This window comes from Ambystoma mexicanum, chromosome 7p (genome assembly GCF_040938575.1).
Source record: "Ambystoma mexicanum isolate Mex_15411 chromosome 7p, UKY_AmexF1_1, whole genome shotgun sequence".
NCBI classification, from domain to species: Eukaryota; Metazoa; Chordata; class Amphibia; order Caudata; family Ambystomatidae; genus Ambystoma; species Ambystoma mexicanum.
Genome location: NC_090939.1, coordinates 381,843,000 through 381,864,337, shown reverse-complemented (window position 1 = coordinate 381,864,337; position 21,338 = coordinate 381,843,000). Strand labels below are relative to the sequence as shown.

The window sequence follows — 21,338 nt, the reverse complement described above, 5'->3', positions numbered from 1 at the left end:
CCAGCAGCGTAACGCTCACCGTGTCTGCAAGTCAGCATCCAGTCTTCTGCCATGCCTGCCTCGAATCCGGAGCTCCTAGACAAAAGGAAAAGAAAGGAGAAGAGGTTAGATCATGGATATTATTTGATTCCTTACCTGATTCCGGACCCAGCACATCTCCGAGCCTGTAAAGGACATTATTTCAGCACTCGTTGCTTCACCAGCAGCAGCGCTGCGTTATACTCACCAGTCCACCGCATCTTGCGACTCAGCGCTGCCTCCATCATTTTCTTCATCAAAACCCAGCACCTGGGGGGAAAACAAAAGGAATAACAAGGTGAGCCGAGAAAACCGACAAAGACAATCTCTTGCCACAATAGGCTTACCTGCTTTACCACCGGAGGTATTATCCTTTAATTCGCCACATCTTCCTATGCTGCACCTATAAAGGGAGAGAAAACAGCAAGCTAAACACATGCAACTTTTACCGGACAGTGTTTGGTAATACAGACTCTTACCTGAACGCCATCAGCTGCCTCCAGGCAATATCCTTTTGGACCCAGCTGCAACCTAACGAGGGAATGGAACAAGAGAGAACATCGGACATATTGAACTCTTTGAACTTTATAGACACTGGAGTCAATATTCCTCCGGAACTCCTCCAGTACCTTCAAACCAGTGAAGTAACTGGTATCTACGTGCCCGTGCATGCCATGCAGGATGGAGAGCTCATCATTTAAAAACATAAGGTGAGGTTACCAAGAGGGGATTTCGGAGGTGATTAGTGAGAAGAGTTGGGGGGGCATCACTAAAGTCCACGGGTGGCTAAATCCCTTTCTCCACTTGCAGGAGAATACTTCTACGAGTCCAGCAGACAAGATTAGGCGGGCCAGTCCAGACTGTCATCTCTCCACTACGCATCACGTTGACGGAGACCGCAGCTGTCCGGGTTCGATCAATGCCCCTGTGGGAACCAGATGAGCGTAACACTCTTCCCTGGCCTCGAGGTCTCGCAGGGATGCAGTCATGATGTCCTCCAACTCCCTGCAAGTTGCCTCGAGGCACTCAGCCCGCCTCAATGCCCTGCGCATGGAGTTCTCTGCCCTGACCATAGTGAGCCGTGCCTCTTCAGCCCGCCGCCGCTCCACATCCATCCGCTGGCCCAACCACTGGCACACGGAAGACACGCCTAATCCAGGGTCCTCCTGCCCTCCGGCCGATGCCTTCCCCTGTGATGTTGATAGCCCCGAGCCATCATCGTTCCCACCCTGAGCCTGCTGCTGCCGTGCAAGTGCCCTGCCTGTTGATGCCTGCACGTCCTCCTCTTTCTGGGGTCCAGTCGTTGGGGTGGCCACCCCTGCTGGACCTCCGACTGCCGACTGTGGCAGGGATGTGTCCTCCACCAGCCTGGCCGCTGGGTCAGGGGCAGCTCCACAGGGTGCCCAGGTGATAATTGGGCAGGAAGATGGCACGGAAGACGACTGGCACATAGGGGGTTCAGCTGAGGAGGGGGGCGCTAGAAGATCCAGCACTCAGAGGAACCCAGCCTCGGTGACCTGTCCTAGTAGGTTGACGAGTCAATGAGGTATTCGAAATGACGTGCATTGTCCACACGAGAACCCTGCATGTCACCCCGAATACCACGTTGACGCAACGCCATCCCAACTAGGACAGGCTCAACACGGTCACGGAATTCCACGTCTGCAGGGAGAGGAAGGCCAGTTGTTGTGTGCACCTCCCCTCCCTGAAAACAGGCCTGGACGAAGGCATCCCTGCTGGTGCCAGATGATGCAGTTACAGGATTGGGGACAGGATTACACACAGGCACCTCTGCGGCGGTCTGTGCTGCCTCCTGTCCCTGCCCCTGGACTGCACCACTAGCACCAGTGGAATCCCCCCCTCCAGGCCCCGTGCGTGGGCCCTCCAAGGCCTCCTCCTCAAACGAACCCCCACCAACCTGGATGACTCCGTGCCATCTTCCTCCATTGGCCCCTGTGGGGGCTCAGCTGCCCCTACTGCTGCTGAGGAGTCCACCTCCAACCTCCGCTTCTTGGACCTCCCCCCGGCAGCTGCGGCCATGGACACGGCACCAGACTCCTCACTCCTGGAATAGATGACAACGCGGGAGGAGAGCTGGGCCTTGCATCTCCGGCTGGTGGTGGGATCCCTGCCGCTGTGCTCCACAGCACCGTCTCCGCCCTCTTCACCAGTCGACACTGCAGACAGGGAGAGACAGAACACAGGCATCAGGGCACTGTACAATGGTCGGATACACACATGACAGTTGCATATGATTGGCAGTGTCAAACCTCACAGATGGCATCACAGTCCCCAACACTCATATCATTTGAAGCCACACACATGCCCAAATTAACAGGAATTGTGCAGCAAGCAGCAGCATCCATCCACACAACTGCATGAACATCGTCACAAGCAACATGAGGAGTGCCCAACACATGCACACACGCCAACAGACATACGTGCATCTGTACATCTCCATCACCTGTCACAGTGCAATCATTGGCAACTATGTCACATCTGCCAATCAGTTTCCTACATGTCTGTGTCACATGCACCCATGGCGTTTCACAGTCACACCCATGTCAAACACACATACGCACATGTATGCCGTGCACGCACATGAAGGTGGAACCAGCATCAATGTGTCACACCCCAACCATGCCATAGTGCATACACAGAAATACTAACATGTGTGCATCTCCACATGCATTAGTGTATCATGCATTGTAACACATACACCATTGATGTGCATCACATATGACTGGACTCACATGTGGCAGGCTCATGTCCGTGCACATACACATCCATACAAGGGCCTTTCCAGACATATGTCCAATCTGCACACTCCTGGCACAGCTCAACATGCACTGTGTCCAATCAGTACGCATGGACACTTACCACTCGACTCCAGACGGGTCTTCCTCTCAAGGACCTGGAAGTGAAGCGCTGGGCGTATATGTTCCAGGACCCTCATTTGGTCGTCGGTAAGGCGGACCCACCAACCCTCTGCATCCGCTGCCTCCAAGGGGCGCCGGGCATTCCTGAGGGTCCTGGACCTGAAGTCCCTCCAACGCTTGTGGACGTGTGGTAGGTCCCGGGTTGCCACTCCCTCCGTGTTGATGGCAACCACTATGTCCATCCAGATACTTCTCCGTACATCCTTGTCGGTGCGTGGTCTTCCAAAGAGGGCATCATACTGCACCAGGACTTGCTCCACCAGGATGCCAACCTCTCCTGCTGTGAAGCTGGCAGCCCTCTGCCTCTCTGGCTGGGGGTTGCCAATGGTCTCCGATGGTGTTTCCCCCAACATGGCAACCCCCGAGGCAGGTGTGTGTGGGCAACTGGGTCCTAGTGCTGGGCTGTGGAGCGATGGAACTTCAATCGGGAGTCTTCTGTTCCAGCAGGGTTGGTCACAGCAACTGGACCCCTGCAGATGGCTGATGTGCAGGCACCAAATAGCAGGGCTCCTGGCCAGCAGGCAGGCAGGCAGCAGCAGATGGATGGTGGGAGTTGGCTCAGTGATGTGGGGGGCAGGAATTCAGCCTTCTGGGCAGGAGCGTGGTCTTCCATGTGTTGTCGCATGGCCAGCTTGATACAGAGTGATTTGGCATGTGAAAAAACAGCACGTCAGCGTGTAATTTGAGGAATGGCCCTTATCGCATAAGCACGTATGTGACGTAACACGAGCAGGCGTTTCCCTCTTCACGGGTGCATAGTGATTCAGCACGTGAAAAAACAGCACGTCTGCGTGTTAATGCGTGTAATTCGAGGAAAGGGCGTAAGCGCGTAAGGACGTGACACGTGTGGGCCTTTCCCTCGTCATGGGTTAAAGGTGAGTGGGGCCAGCAGTTCGCTGTACGTGCCTTTTGTGGAGACCGATGCGTGTGTTGCTACTTCTGGTTGTTTCACCCGCCATCAAAACTTCGCAGCGGATCAAGGATGTATTTCTTCTTTTGGCAGGGGTATTGTCCACGTGTGGTTTTCATCACCACGCTCGTCAGCCGGTGAGTCACGCATGCTATTTTTCCCACTGCGGGTCCTCCTGTGTATCGCTTACCCATTTTCGAGGTCATAGTAGCCTGCGTGTCCCACGCATATGTGTTTTTTGCGTCCCTGGGTGCCACCGCGTATTGCAGGAGGTTAATTCCACACACGTGGGCTTCTGGGGGTTGCATGCATGGTTTTACTGCGTGTTGCGTGACCTGTCACTTCATCACTGGTGTCACATACACCCTTGCAGGTGCTCAAGGGTGCTGTTAACATCTAGTATCCCACCCTTTTCACCCCAATTGCCCATGACAATTGTCGTGTACACCTCCCATTGGCACTACTACATCTGTGCCGGCACTACTATATCTGTGCCATGGTTGGGAGGCCACAAAAGGTGAGAGGTGCCTCAGGTGGGCCTCCTCCACGTGGCGGGCTTGGTCAGGAACGTGGCTGGGGTGACCAGGGAGTAGGGGGACTCCAGGGTGTCCAGGGTGGCTGCAGAGGGGGAAGAGGCAGGGGTGCGCCACTTCAGCATGATGTTCTGCCATGTGTTAGTGCAGTCATGCCACCACGCCCTATGGCTCCGGGAGATGTAACTCTTGCATCTGGCACTGGCGCCCATGTGACATGGCAGTCCGTTTCATCGACCTGCAGTGGTAGCTGCACCTGCACCTGCAGTGGTAGCTGCAGGTGCAGCTGTGGACACCACCACCCAGGCTCAGGGTCGGCCAGCGCATGCTGCGTTGGCACCTGAAGAGTCCCAGGATGCTTTCCAGGAGGTCAGGAGGCACATGATAAGTGCATGCAGGGCTGCCCTGACTGAGGCACATGTCCATGGGGCAGTATTGTCATCTGCTGCCCCGAGCAGCCGGGTGTTGGCAACTGCATGCGCAGATGCAGCCAACAACACCCCGGCTGTGAGTCTACCATCCAGGACAGTCACCCTGGCACAGCAGATGTTGCTGCGCAGGGTCCAGTCAAGCAGCCACTGACGCAAGTCAGGGCTTCTGTCCTTGTTCCACCTGCCACTCCCTCGGTTCAATCCACCAGTGCCACTGCACCTACTGATCAGGGCGGCATTTGCCAGTCAAGGTCCGGACCACTGTCCAAGAGGAGGAAGGTTGCACCTGCAAAGAGGCTGGGACTCTACCAACGGCTCTGACCTCCGGCACGTCGAGGAAGAAGCGTTTCTGCAAGCAGGAACTGGACTTCCTTGTGGACTACATGTCGGGACACGACCGTGATATGCTAGTGGGCCCGAATTGTCATACTACGGCTGCCTTCATTTGTCCCACTGAAAGCATGTTGCAGAGGGTGTCAGTGCATTCGGACATGAGGTGCGCACAGCTCAGGAGTGCAAAAAGTGTTGGGATGACCTCCGATGCTGTGCTAAACTGAAGCATGCCTCCAATTATGCCATGACTCAGGTGACTGGCGGTGGGTCACCACCTGAGGAGGAAGATTTCACTCTGCACGAGTTGATCGCTGCAGAGTTCATACCGGCAGAATTGTACGAAGGAGTGGGAGAGATGCTGGACTTTGATGCCCCGTCCAGTGAGTGTTGTTGCGTGTTTGTCCAGCCCATGTGTGGTTTGCTTGTGTGATGTGTTGTGCTTGACTGACACTACATGCTATGTGTACATGGTTCTCATGTGTGAGTCATGCAATGCTTCACTGATGTGTCCCTGCTGTGCAGGATGCTGGACATGTAGAGCAGACAGGGACTGTCCTCATCACCACACCTGCACTCTGCTCACATGCTAGTCACCCGGCTGTCCCTCTGCTCCATTTTCCAGCTCACTGGCCCTTCTGCATGTAGCCTGGGGTGTCCTTCCACTCAGCACTGGGACTATGTCATCGCATGACTGACGTGCATGTGTGTTCTGCCTGCATGCGGGTACTCCACGTAGGCATGCTCCCTTGCCCCTCCACCCCCCTGCACCCCAATTTCACCATGGCACTGGTGGGTATCATGTTGGAGTACTCTAATGGCATGTTGAACGCTCCTGTGTACATGCACACTTCCCCCTGCCAACCTGCCAGACACATACTGTGGGGTACATCCTTTGTCCGTGATGCAGGGTGTCTCACTCGGACTGTGCAGATAGTAGATGCTCCGCAGGGTCATGAGTGCCTATTCATGCTCCATGTGCATTCCATGCATGCCCCTATGTGTTCTTGCCCGGATGATCATTGTAGTACATGTCCAGGGTGACATACATTTAATGGCATTTGATCATCCATTCCATGCACACTGTTACTCAGTCCTGCATCACGTATATGTTTAGGGTGTCATAGTCTGTGTGGGGCACAGGCCTCCCCCTGTTTCAGGCCCCCTGACTCTGTCCAACTGGTGTAGTGGCTTCTGCACACATGGGTGTACTACTGAGGGTTCATCATGTGTCCTACTTACTGTCCCATTCTCATCTGCTGTGTTGTCAGTCGACTCAGATGATGCAATTGACGCTAGTCAACACTGTCTGCCAATACACAGTTCTCTGGTAACCCTTTCGCTGCCATGCAATGCCTCCCTGCATTTTCACTAAGGGGGGGTTGCCTGTAGCCATGCAACCCATTACATGCACTTTGCACATGATGCCTGAACTTGCCCTTACACTGCCTTAATGTTTATTGATTGACATCATAATGTACTTGTTCATGTAGATAGTGGGTAACGTACACATGTTCTGCACTGCATCAACCTACTTCTGAGACGTGTTACACTGTTCTACATGCCTACTCACTGCTGCAATGTCAAAGTGACCTGGCATGTATGGTCAGATTCTCGTCTCTTCACTGTCATGAATGCCACAGGCACAGGTGCATCCTGTGACACATGTACTCAGTACTGGAACACCCTAGTGCGTGTTTAGCAAAGTTGATTGGTCAATCTGCGGCCTATACCAAATGGTATAGGCCGCAGATTGATTGTAGCCTGCCAATCGGGTTGTAATGTCTGTGGAGCTGCCTTCACGTGTGTATGTGTACATTTTCACATACATCGAAGCAAGCAGCGTTGTAGCTTGCTGTATAGGTTGCTGTTCATAATCATCATACGGGTGTATATCGGCACGGGTGTTCTTGAACACTTTCACATGTACATATGCAAGCAGCTTCAACATTGTGTAGTGCAACATTGCAGCTACTCACTCATGTGTGTGTGAAGGTGTTCAGTTACACATGTGTTCTCTCTAACTTTTTTGTTGTATGACTAAAATGTAGTTTATTAACGTTATTATTGCTGCTGCGATTTCAGCATTGCGCCCGTTATGTTCAACTGGCATAATCCTGAAGGTGCACTGTGGTGCGGTATGTGTACGCCCAGGCCCACTTAGCTAATCTGCTCGGGTCTGGCCATGATGATTTAACACACTGAATAGTGTTGTAGGGCACAATAAATGCACAATGTGCTCAATCAGGCCCTGAGGGGTGTTGTGGAGGCTTCATGACCAGCAGCTTGGACCGTACTGTGCATTATGGTCCCTCGTACCTGGTTGCAGGCCCTCACTTTGCTCGCGAAAATCACTATGTCTACATGGCCCATGAGGCCCGGTACGGCCTGAGCTGATGGTGGATGAAGCTTTATTGGTGATGATGGTTTAGTGATGCATGTGTACATGCATGTTACATGTGTCATGGTGTGTTTGGATTCACTTGCAGCTGTGGCCATTTTGCAGTTCAGACATGCTTATGGTATGTGCCATTTATTTGTTGCCATCTGTCTTTTCTGCCTGTGACATGTGCCTGATAGAAGTGGTTTGTGATGGAGGTGATATACTACATTCGGTACATGTGTAGGCTTTGCTATTTAGACACATGCTATTCTGCTTTTGGGATGTGTTTGCATATCAATGCCACTGGATGCATGCCGGATTTACAGTTGTGTCTGACATGTCTGCTTCATGCGTTGGCTGTCGATGTGATGTCTATGTCTGTGTGGGTTATGTGCTTCTGACATGTGTACTCATGTTTGTTTTTTCCACATTGCAGATGATGACGCAATGGAGCCAGAGGATGGTGATGTCATTCCAGACACAGGGTTGCTATCACACCAGCAACCCGGCACAAGGGGGGGTCCTGGAGTGGTAGGCCATGAGAATCCACTTGTGCTCCAGACCATCGTGTCTAGGGCTAGCAATGAGTCTAGCCCGGATGATCACTCTGACGACAATGTTGAGTTGGATGTGCGTCATGTCCATTAGTCTACGGTGAGTGATTCTGATGTGGACGATCCTCTGTCCGTGACACCTGCACTGCAATGAGGAGCCAGACGGTGTTGGAACCTCTGCCTGTGGTGGATCGGGACGCACGGTCACACTCCACACCAGTTGCTGATGTGCCTGGGGCATCACGTCAACAGAGGGATGTAGTCCTGCAGCTGCGGGCAGTGCCAACCCAACGAAGACCGTGGGTGTCAAGCCCAGCAACCCAGTAGCCGTGCCCACCGGGGTATACTGAGTGGGAGCAAGCCATGGTTGCCAATTCCAAACACCGGGGGGCAGCAATTGATAAGATCGCTCTGCGCATGGAACCTGTGGCCCACTCTGTGCTCCCCCCTGCTAGGCAGGTGGATCTCCAGCAGCGGGCAGCACAGTCCACGGCCCGCTCGCTCAGGGTGGGCATGGTGGCCTCAGACAGGACACGCTGGGCTGAAATGGTGTCTCTGCATCAAGCACTTGCTGCTCACGCAGAAGCACATGGGAGGCCCTCAGGGATAACCATGATTCCCTCCGATCTACTCTGGGTCTGTTCTTGATGTTCCAGAATCAGCGGACAGAGGAGAGGTTGGAGCAGCTTGAGAGTACCATCTCGGCTGAGCTACGTGCTTGCCGGGAGTTGCTCCAGATGTCAATTCAGGCCATGCAGAAAGAACTCTGTGTTACACGTGCTACCTTGCAAGAGGAAGCACGCGTATCACATGAGGTTCTGCGTGCTGACGTACGTGTCATCGCCGCACAGAACCAGGCTCACCGGTCCCGCAGACTTGCTGCCGACGAGGGGCAAGCTGCACATAGGCGTGGTCAGGGTACTGTGCCACGTTCACCTTTTGAGTCAGAGATTGAGGAGGACGACGACTTATCTCCCACACAGGTCGGGCCGTGCAGGCATTGAGCCCATGGAGTTTTTTTTATCTCAACATCATTGCATGTGGGTGTTGAGGTGCACCCTGTACCTCCCCCGTCCTGGGTCCCCCCCAGGTCGTATGTGGCCATTTTTGATTTTTATAGTTAGTTTAATTAGTTAATATAGTTTAAAATTGTGTGTCTAGTGTGCATTCATGTGACAGTGTGGTGCTTTGTGGCTTTTGAAAGCATCCACTGTCCCAGCTAGGCCCTTCAAGCTTGTCTCGTGTATGTGTTACAGCTTGGGGTCCTGACTCACTTATGTCTCTCCTGCTTCCCCTATCCATGGGCTCGCAAGGATGGTTCGGTGTTACAACCATTTACACAAGGGCATTGGACTTTCATCATATCTGTGGCCTGTCTGCTGCTGTACTACTTGTGTTAACACCCCTAGTGGGGATTAAGGATGTTTTCTACACGGCATGTCTGCAATCAATTTTGGTGAGTACATTATTGAAATGTCCATTTATTGATGTTGATTGTGATGTATGTTCTTTTCGTGTCTGTATATGTGCTTGATGCACTTCATGCTGTAGAAAGTGTCCTGCACCCTTTGGCTGTCAAAGTCACATTGATGGTGGGAGGGGGCCGGATGTTCGCAATGTCATGTTGGTACATGTTGAGCTCAGCCCCTGGGGATTGTGGCAAAGGAGGATGCATTAGGAATTTGATCCAAGAGGCACAAGTCACAGGTCACGGTGCAGTCCTCACCTGAGATGTCCGCCTATACTACTACTACGCTCCGTTCCGTTTGGACAGCACGTTGTGTCTGTCTTCCCTCTTGTACCTTGATGCTGCCTGAGGGTGCACTATGGGGGCACCACCATGTCCACCGGTACACCCCGCCGTGTTGCAACATTGTGCAGGACACATGCTGCCACAATGATCATGCACACTACCGGGGGTGCATATAGTAGCTGCCCGCCAGAGCAGTCAAGGGAGCGTAAGCGTGACTTGAGCACTCCGAATGTGTGCTCCACTATGCCCCTGGTTGCAATATGGGCAGCGTTGTATCTTACTTGGGGTGGTGTGGTGGGGTTCCGTATTGGCGCCATCATGTGGTTGCTCAGAGGGTAGGCACTGTACCCTGGGAAGGTGATGATGGTTGTCATTAGTTGGGTTTGTGTATTTGTCTGTGTGTGACATGCATGCATTTGCACAGACATTTGTACTCACCAATGAGTCATGTGTCACCATGCTTTCCAGCTTCCAGGTCCCCGCTCAGGGCAGACATTCTGTATATGAAACTGTCATGGGTGGACCCAGGATAGTTTGCATAGACAGAGGTGATGATTCCCTTGGCATCGCATACCACCTGTACGTTGATGGGTGCCAGTGCTTGCGGTTTCGATAGATGTGCTCAGTGGCCCTAGGTGGACGTAGGGCCACATGGGTGCTATCTATGGCACCGAGCACTTTGGGGAAGTGTGCCACCCTGTAAAAGTCCTGGACCACGGCCTGCCTTTCTGCAGGTGCTCTGGGCATGTATATGTGCCTGCGGACTGAGGAGTGCGCAGTCATGATTGCTAACATCTGGTGTAGGCAGCGTGGCCTGTGAGAGACCCCCAACTATGGCAGTTGTCGACTGAAATGACCCAGTTGCCAAAAAATGCAGGCCATTGAGCACCTTTTCCAAGGGGCTCAGTGCTTGGGAGCACAAGGTGGGTGATGTGAGGTCATCCTCCCACTCAGTGACAAGGTCTAGGAGGATACAAGGTGGAAACCTATACCTGCCATAGACCTGGTCATAGGGCATCCCAAAAGGGCTGGTCCTTGGCAAAAAAATGCAGGGCCTGGCTATTTTCCTCCTCCTGCGGTGTGCCACGATCACTGCTGCGAGAAAAGGTACATTCATCGTAGCTGTATATACGTGTTTGTTGTTTGCGCGCACTTTTATACAGCATGGGGACGCTTCTGCCTGCCTTCGTCTGGCGGACGCGTTTATGCATGTGCGTGTCTTTTGGCGTGCGTGGGTTTCCCGTATTCAATTCCATGAATACGTGTTGTTCGTGTGGGCGTTCTGTGTATTTCTCAGCTGTACTTCCCCAGATACACCTTCTTTTTCACGTGTTGTTCCCCATTCTGCGTGTTCCGCCCCATGTTCCGCCCCCTTTTTGGTGTGTGCGCTAATGTTGTGCACTTTCGCTGTGCACATCGCGCACAGCGTTCAGGATGTTGCAATGACATGTGCGCCCATGTGCGCCACCCGTGTATTTGGCACACATCCCGGGGAAAACATGCGCACGGCCTTCCATGAATCGAATCGCTTTTTCATGCTTGTGCCAGCTTGCGCTACTAATTTCGGTGCACATTTGTTCTATGAATCGGGGTATCAGTTTTGGAGATGTGCCTTCAATCGTTTCACAGGTCATTGTCCTGTCCTATTGGCAATTTTATACATACTGTAGAGCTGAGGTTGAAAAAGGATCTCAGTCACAGTTGTCGGCATGAGTGTCTTAACAGAGTGACCTTCTAAAGGACAATTACTGCCAGTGGCTTCCTGCTATTTACAGTTAAGGCTGAAGAGTGTATTGGGGAAGAGACGAGGGGGCGGGGGGATTGCAGAAAGCTGCTGCAAGTCTTACCATATGTGACTGCCACAGTGAAATCAGCATGATGCTCTGCTTTGCCAGGCAAGAAAGCATCTGTTCCTTCTTGAATGTTATACAGACTACATCGTAGAAAGTAATATATAAGGCAAGGATGTCAGAGATGGGTTTAAACTTGGTCCTTTTTTTAAAGAATGTTTTTCTTTCTAAAAAAGTCAGCAATTGTGTGCATTACCAGATCTGGGAAATTACTCTACTAATTGCCTACCCTGACACATTTTCATGCTTCAACATATTATTTCTCTTCCCATCTTGATCTGTTCTTCTTTCTGTTCAATAATATATCACAACAGAAAACAAAACACAAGTGCGTTGAGCAGAACTTAAGTACATCATTAACCAGTGGTCAGGGCCGGTGCAAGGAATTTTGCCACCCTAGGCAAACTGTCAGATCGGCGCCCCCCCGCACCATGATTTTTCCGGGTCCTAACTGCTTTCAACCAACCATCTTCATTTTGTTACTGATTGCTGCAACCCATTACATTACCTTCACATAACACATTGCTTATGTCTCCTGCTGTGTGTGGATTCCAATGCACTTTCTTCACATTAAACAAGAGCACTAGTATGTCGCTGGTACACTCTATCCAGGCAGGCTGGCTGCGTTGTATAGGCTCTCTGGTGTGGTTGTGTGTCAGCTGCACACATGCTCGCAGCGGGTGATGGCAGATTGGGAAATGGCCAGGAACAGCAACTGAAAGCTAATCGCTTGTCTACAACTCACACAGAACAGAACAGCAAGACTTATCCTTGGCCTCAAGCCCAAGGACCACATCTCTCCAGCGCTGAAATCCCTCCACTGGCTCTCCGTGGCTGCAAGGATCAAGTTCAAGACCCTCTGCAAAATACACAAAGCTTTCTGGGGCCGGGGCCTGCACTATCTACAATGCTCTCTTCCTAAATACTCTCCCACTAGGGTCCTCCACTCATCCTCCTCCAACTCTCTGTGGGTGAACCACTTTTGTAAACAGAGATTTGGGGGTAGATCTCTATCCTCTGCATGTGCCTCCCTCTGGAACAGCCTCCTTGTCTCTATCCGTCTTGAGCCAGAGCACCTTAAATCATGTAAACTCCTCAAAACCTTCCTCTTCTCTTCCTCCTTCTCTCTTCTTTCCCCTGCTAATCTCTGTTCTTTTTCTCTCCACCCTTCTTCTCCTCCCTAACTCTGTTCAGTTTTGCTGACTGGTTGCCTGCTCACCTCCAGAGCCTTACAGGTCCCAGGCTCCCATGGCAGTCTTTTGCACTTGCCTCCGGGCCACTGCACTATGTTCAGCATTACTGCACTTTTAGATCACGCTCACTGAGCACGGCAACCTCTCTGCACTTTACACAGGGCCCTGCTAGACTGGATTTGTTTGTTCCCCCAAGGCCCTCCTTCCTCACACTGCTGTCTGTATGCATGCATGACCTAAATGTACCAAGACTAGTTAGTTTGTCTGTCCTGTCGGTTACATAGAATTATAACAAATCCAAAATAATGAATACCATACTAACGAATACCATAATAATGAATTCCCAAAACCCCTCAATATTTTTGTTTTTTGTTCTTAATACTTTTCCCCCACTCCCAAACCCTTTTTAAATTCTTTTCAAAATTCAATATTTTGGAATTCGTTTTTTAGGTTTGTTATAATGGTATTAGTTATTTTGGTATTCGTGATAATCACTGCATCCCATCCTGGTCACCCCCGCTCCTTTTGTGTCCTTTCTCTCTAGCTTGGTCGATACTGTAACACTTCATGCACTTGCACTAGGTGAAATGCCGTCAGGCTGAGCATGCCTGTTTTTCTGTCAATCACTCGGAAACTTCAAGGCCTAATAGTGATTATTGTATTTCCTTGTTCCCTTCCTGCCTTGAAATGCTTTGATGCACTCCACCTGTGTATAAGCGATGTATAAATGAACAATAAAATAAGTAAAAATAAAACAATTAGTGTCATGATGTTCCCTTAAATAGGTTACCTTGCACTCCCGTACTAGAGGAAGTGTGATGAGCCGGCACTCCTCACAGCCCCCAACTCCCATTTTTCTTTTTTAAGAACAACTGTATTTCAAAGTGACCTACTTAAGTGTTAGGCAAAGTTTGCATACAGTACCCTCTGGGACCACTACACACAACTATGACTACAGATGTAAGCGAAACCAATCTTTGTTATAAGTCTGTACCACACCGTTTTTGGTAGCGAGCTGAGCAGCCAGGCTTACCTCAAGGCGGAATGTGAGCTTGTAATGAGGTTGCACAGAGGTCTACAATTACAAGTATTCAGATAAACACTTACACTCAAGGTTTCTTGGTAAAACACTTTCACTAAAAGGAAGCAATCAATATCACACATAAATATACTACAATAATTCACAGTAACCGGTTCTGAAACATTTACACTACTTTGAAGTAGGAGCAAAAAGGCATAAGTTAATAAAACAAATAGTAGAGTTACTTTTAAACAGTGCAAATAGATTGAATTCACCAGAGGAGTTGGTCCAATGCAATAGGTAGGCCAAAGTCAATGAGCTAGTGGCTTGTATAGCTAAAAACTATTCTGGTAGATAAACAGAAAAGTATTTGCCACGGTTCTCGGAAGTAGTTCTCAGAAGAAAGAGTTATATGTTGGCTCACAAGCTGACCAGGCCTGCAAGTTGCCAAAGTTTCACGAACATTCGCAGTCAGAGGTACGGTCTATCGGTCGGGTTTTCACAGTACCTTATATTGAAGAAAAAGATTCAGCTGAAGAATTCTGTTCCTGACAGTTCCTGCAGATCTCGCTGTTCCTGAGCCTCAGTCGTGGGGACAAGAGGGAGGACATCGGGGGACTCCTGCACTGCAAGGGCACTCGTCACAGAGCTGGCAAACTGGCAATTATTCGATTCCGGTAGCGGTCTTCAAGCACACAAACTTGTGTCCTCCCTGGCTATTCGGTTTCCTGCAGCAGCACTCTGAGGAAAATTCAACCAGCTCAGAGAATGGTATCCAGGTGGCTTACGAGTTGATTGGTCCCACCAACTCAAAGGAAGAAGTTGTCCGGACCTGCAGCAGTGCTTCACCATGCAAACCAATGGTCCAGGAGTTGCAGCAGCCGTCCTCTTCCAGCTTGTCTTCGGTTCTTTCGTTTCAGTGGTCGACTCTGCCTTTCAAGCCAAGAGACTCGCCTTTTAAACAGTTTTCTCCCATTCATTCCAGCCTAGCTGCCACTCATCCAGCAGGGTGGCTGTCCTTGCCGGACAGTCATCCAGCCAATCACACGAGAGTACATTTGGGTATCCTAGGAGACTAAGCACAGGGAGTTTCGGGCACCTCCCTCACTTCCTGCCCACCCCAGAAACTCAGGCGCCAGAGGCGGTCTTCAGTCCTGAAGCCTGCCAAAGGCGTAGGAATAAAAGGACCAAACCTTGTTTGGCGCACAGAGACTCTAGAAGGACCTTTCCAAAAAGATATGGTGAAAAAAGAAGACTGGGACCCGTTTAAACAAAGGAGACTCAGACTCCATCTTGAAAAACATGGCTCCAGCGATTTTAACGGTACCAGTGTTCGCGGTTGGGAAAAATCATGGTAGCTCGTTGTAGAATCACTGCCACCAGCCATTTCGATAGGAAAAGGTAGCATTGGAATGCTACATGAGTTTCTAGACACAGGGGATACTAGATAACCCCTCCAGCACTCTGTTGTAAGATAGATTGTGCGGGCTCTAGGAATTTAAAAAGACTAGTAAAGTCAATTTAAATTTACTTTCTCTTTGAAACAGTAATTTATCCCAGAGGAGGTATTTAAACCTTGGGACAGCCTGAAAAGGCCTCCCTGTGTCACTGCACTGAGGGTGCTGGGTAACACAAATGAAAAGATGATGCCTATGGAGTTGTCTAAAATCAAAGAACGCAAGAGTAAAACACACATCAAAATACATGAGAGAGTGGAAAAAAAGGCTCACACTCTCTACGGTTAAAAAAATCAAGTCCTCAAAATCCAGCAAAGTTGCTGGAGGTTTCTAAGGTGAAGCAATGAGCACATTTTTGAGAATTCTCTCTAACATTGAGTAGAGCTATGACCGAGCAGTAATGAACTGCACTTACTCAAAACATCTTTTGCCGTTGGTGCAGCCTGACTGATGGGGCCGAGGGCTGACTCTGAGATAACCTTGGGCCATATGGGGCTATTGGCTTGAGCAAAGCGAGCTCAAAGACATCCCAGGAGTGGATGCATTTTGGGCAGGAAGTGGGTGGGAATGGTTGGCCATAGGGATTAGCATGGCCTTAGGTAGTCAATGGATTGCAAGCTGAAATGGGCACAAGTGTCACACAAAGCAGATGGTGCCACTCAGCCTGCCCATGTTCCTCGCATTTGATGTAATCACTAAAACAATGTCTGATAATCAGGAAGACTCAGCGACCTGCAGGGACACTGGGATTGCCTTCATTCCAGGGTCTCAATAAACATCCCGTATTTATTCCACGTGGGCCATTATGTGAATTTCTTGCCTCCAGCTCCCCTGGATGCGTTGAAAAGCTATATTCCAAATCACCAAATGGTTAGCCTGGGGGACTGGCTACATTATTCAAGGTCTTGGCTCTGTCAAGAACAAGTGTTGCCCCAAGGAAGGAAATGGCAGCCATGTCATTGATTGACCTTGGAAGGTTGAAAGGTGGAGTTGGTCCTGCTTGCATTAGTGCCATTGACCGGAAGGGTTTGCACTGCACACAGGCAGGCCGTCTACAGCAGGTGATTTAACAAAGTGAGCTAAGTTAATGCATAATATATTGCACACACGCACCTCTGCCTACAATCCGTGATATTTTCCACTGTTATAGTCAGTGCATTTAGATTAAAGGTACAAATGGGCATGCAACCCGAACTATGTTCTAACGGTGCTTGCAGGGGACGCACTAACCTTCGTGTTGTGGAGTGTGAAGGAGACACAGGGCAAACACGAGCATGCGATCTGCCTGTGTCTTTCTCCTAGTGTTGCACATGCAGTACAGCAGAGCACACATGTTAATGCAGGTGCCAGTTCCTGCAAGGGGGATTTGAAGAGGGGATGAGAGTGTACGAAGGAAGCAGGGTTGATCCTATCAAGGCAAGGCAGTATACAATTAGTGTGGGGTCATCACCTGCATGACGTCCCACGGACTGTTCTCGGAACAGGCTCCAGTACAGGCAGGGCCCAGCCACAGGGCCACTCTCACAGCACAGCAGGGGCCACCGCATCCAGGTTGGGTGGCCTACGCGACAGGTACTCACTGGCCTGGCGCACCGCACAGCAAAAGGCTGTGCAGGCCACCACGTGTGATGGACGGTCTGGACGGTGGACCAATATGTTAACAGGCCCAGGCCAGGGGGCTCAACCAGGCTGCACAGTGTACTGCAGCATTCCCTAATAGACTCACACCATGACCATCACATCCATCGGTCGAAACTCGAGGGGGCACGTATCGTATGGAACTTCGTTCATGGCCTGGCTTTCCACGTGGAGTGCAAATGCGCAGATTCCAGACAGTGTCAGATCTGCCATGCCCATGCCACTCATGACATTGACCCAAACCCAACCTTTGCATCGTGGCAGTGCCGCCTGGTTTGCTCCTGCTGAAGCCAGCCGCAGCCTGCAGACAGTCAGGGCCGGTACTATCACAGGCAGGACAGTTAGTATACAATTAGTGTGGAGGTGTTAAAGCAGCATGTTGCTGCTCTAACATTTCCACATATAGGCAAGCACCTAAACTTGCCTAGTGATAGCACCGGCCCTGCCAGTGGTACATCTTAGATAGAACAGCAGATCCTTCACAATATTTCAAGTGGGCGTTGAATCATTGTAATCATGAGCCGCAATAGATTTCAAGGAGTTTCCATCTGGAGCAAGTAAAGTCACTGAGATATCCGTATATATGTAATCTTCTAATGTATTGGTAAATGTCCACAATAGGTCTCCACACAGCCACGTACCACACAATTTGGAAAGAGACAACGAAGAGTACCTAGTCCACGCTGCTTAGCCAGGAGTAGCACAAGAGTGTACAGGTATAGTTACCCGTTTTTACATCTTTAAAAAATCCACTGGTAAATACCCAAGGAGGTCAAGAGACAAGGGAAACGTGACGCCTGTAAATGCATGCATCTTTAGTATTAAGCAGGGCCAAAATCCTGGCCGACAGGGCATTCCCAAAGTATATGAAAAATACCTGCACTATTATCTCTACACCTTGGCCAAGTCGTGTCACAGTCTGGGTTATAGTGAATATATTGATCAGGGGAGACATATGCCTGATTGTGTAAATTACCCTCTATTATCTTATGCGGCACATTCATTCACATATTCTGAAATCTAGCTCTATTGGGAGTCAGAGAAGGGCAACCAATGACATTCTCCCATCTGGACCTACACCTTGTATAGTTGAGCAACATTTCGTGCATTCCAACACATTCACTGAATATTGTATTAAAAAGGATAGATTTAGGTTCATGTGGATAGCCATCTCTCCATCATGTGAATACATTTATCATTCTAAAATATTATAGCAGTTTAGGCGTACCTGAACACTCCAACAATAGTTTAGGAGACTTGTATTAACCATACAGGTCACATGATCTAGTTAAATAAGTAAATCGTTTATTTCGGATGCATTGCAATCATAAAACGTATAAACAAGTTAAAAACATGGAGAATCAAATAAAACAGTCATATAAAGCAATAGATACATTAAAATTCATGCAGTAAAACAGTCTCGCTTGATTCTTTCATTCTAGGCTGAATGTAAAAAAACAGGCCAGTTTAAAAGCACTAGTTGCATCTCTTATATATAATATTGATAAAAAGGCAGGACGCCACTGCCTGTAACCAGACTCAAAACATAATTAATGTAGATCAAATTGGAGGATCCGCCTTGGCCCCAACTCTGAGGAACTCACTCCCCCCACACATTCGACACAGCCAAGACTACATGGCCTTCTGCAAAGCTCTAAAGACCTGGCTCTTTCCATAATGCTGCTATAGACCTTGAAAGGCCGCGAAGACCCTACATACTGCAGACAAATGTCCAATGAAATACCGAGCAGTGACACCACTGAATACGACTATTAAGTCACTAATAAGGCCACTCTGAATGCAGAAATCGCAAAAACACGTAATGAAACCCAGAACAGTTGGCTCGTAAGAATAAAACCTCCACTCCAGACATTTGCTCCTCCTATCACTATGCTCACTCTCTACTCTACACCAACACACAATAGAGCGCAGCTACACCTCTCGATCAATTTCGGCCTAGCTGAGCTGCTCACATATGAACAATACACCACAAACACCTCAACATCCTGCTAGAACGCAGCTATAACCCACGTAAAATCGGCCTAGCTGCACACACAAGCATTGTACACAGGCCTAATGCAGCCAGAATCCGGTCTCAGAGACCAACCTCCTGACTGCACACATCCAACTGATCTCAATACCACCACACCTAATGCTAACATGCACATCAGGCAATCACATCAGCTGCACTCATAATGGGTGCACCCAAACCCACTATGAAACCCTACTGTCTCTACTCATCTGGACTATGTTCCTCGAGGGCATTCAACCCACAAGCGCTTTGAGGTCATACCAATGATATATAGAGCGCTATATAAATGCCAAATAACATAACATCTCTCTAGTTCCTTGTAGATAGCGCAGAATACCACCATATGAGCTAGGCTCTCAATAGCACTACAAACACAGGAAGTGCATGAGGGAGAATTTCCGGCCCATCTACTAGTGCCACCTTTAACCTGGATTGTAATGAACCTTGTTCTAGACAATAGGTATCTATGCTATAGGTTGGTGACAAAGTCCAGGTAGGGGGCCATTACATCTCGGGGAGAGAGAGGTAAATTAAATCGGACCATGGACCCCTGAAGACTGTGACCTACCTGATGCTGGACCAGTGTCCCCGAATCACTGTCTTTAGTGCTTGTGTTGAAATATCACAAAGAGTAGAGGGATTAGCAAAAGTAAGAACTCAAACCCACAGATCCAAGGTTCATGTTAATGTGTGCCACTCACTCTATGCCAGAGGGGGGCGTGCCACCATGCCTGGGGGGCGCATGATGCCGTACAGAAGAAAAGAAAAGAAAAAGAGTAACGCTTTTTTTTTTTTTTTTGCCGCACTGAACTGAGCATGTGCAATGGGGAGCCACTGCCTCCCATGCACATGCTCAGCCAGTGCGATGTGGTGGGGGCGTGGCCATGGAAACAGGAAATAAACGCAGCCTGGACGCGCGCTTTCCTGCATTTGGATCGCGCGTCCAGGCTGCGTTGTGGTGTCCTGTGTTCCCTGTTGTTGCTGCTGCTGCCGACGTGTGCGAGTGCGAGGTAAGTCACCCGTTCCGGCTTTATTTTTAACCCGGCTCCCCCGTGGCAATCTGCCACGGGGGAGCCGCGTTGTTAATGCAGCACCGGTCCCCCTGCGCCCCTCTCTCCCTGCATCCCCTACATTGGGGGGCATGCATGGAGGAGAGGAGGCGAGCGGGGGACCGGAACTGCTCTGCCGGTGTTTATTTACAACGCGGCTCCCCCATGGCAGATTGCTGGAGCCCAGCAATCTGCCATGGGGGAGCTGCGTTATTAATGCAGCACCGGTCCCCCTGCGCCCCTCTCTCCCTGCATCCCCCACATTGGGGGGCATGCATGGAGGAGAGGAGGCGAGCGGGGGACCGGAACTGCTCTGCCGGTGTTTTTTTACAACGCGGCTCCCCCATGGCAGATTGCTGGAGCCCAGCAATCTGCCATGGGAGAGCTGCGTTATTAATGCAGCACCGGTCCCCCTGTGCCCCTCTCTCCCTGCATCCCCCACATTGGGGGGCATGCATGGAGGAGAGGAGGCGAGCGGGGGACCGGAACTGCTCTGCCGGTGTTTTTTTACAACGCGGCTCCCCCATAGCAGATTGCTGGAGCCCAGCAATCTGCCATGGGGGAGCTGCGTTATTAATGCAGCACCGGTCCCCCTGCGCCCCTCTCTCCCTGCATCCCCCACATTGGGGGGCATGCATGGAGGAGAGGAGGCGAGCGGGGGACCGGAACTGCTCTGCTGGTGTTTTTTTACAACGCGGCTCCCCCATGGCAGATTGCTGGATCCGGCAGAGCAGTTCCGGTCCCCTGCCCGCCTCCTCTCCTCCATGCATGCCCCCCAATGTGGGGGAAGCAGAGAGAGAGGGGCGCAGGGGGACCGGTGCTGCATTAATAACGCAGCTCCCCCATGGCAGATTGCTGGAGCCCAGCAATCTGCCATGGGGGAGCTGCGTTATTAATGCAGCACCGGTCCCCCTGCGTCCCCCAATAGTGATAACCCCACATTCAGGGGGAACCGGGGTGCAAAGCTCCTGCTCCCCTGAGAGAATTGAGGGCCTCTGCCAGTGGAATAACTTTGCTTAAAATGTTGGGGGGACATGACATCTGAAGAAAAGGTGCCCCAGCTAAATGAATGAGGACAAAATGGTATGCCATGAAAGTTGGGGGGACAAACACCCCCGCCCCCCTAAAATTACACCCATGGCCTCTGCCCCCAGGTCTCCCAGAGTCTTTGCGAGAGCCGCTGAAATAATGTAAAATGGAAGTAACACCAGGGCACTAAACCCACAATTAGCAAGAGTGCTTCGGGG

The 21,338-nt window shown here is 50.5% G+C and overlaps 1 long non-coding RNA gene across 2 annotated transcripts in view; it reads left to right on the top strand.

Moving 5' to 3' along the window:
* The window catches only part of LOC138526079 (uncharacterized), a 169,203-nt gene that overhangs the window by 87,473 nt on the left and 60,392 nt on the right, over positions 1–21,338 (top strand). The window lies entirely within an intron of this gene.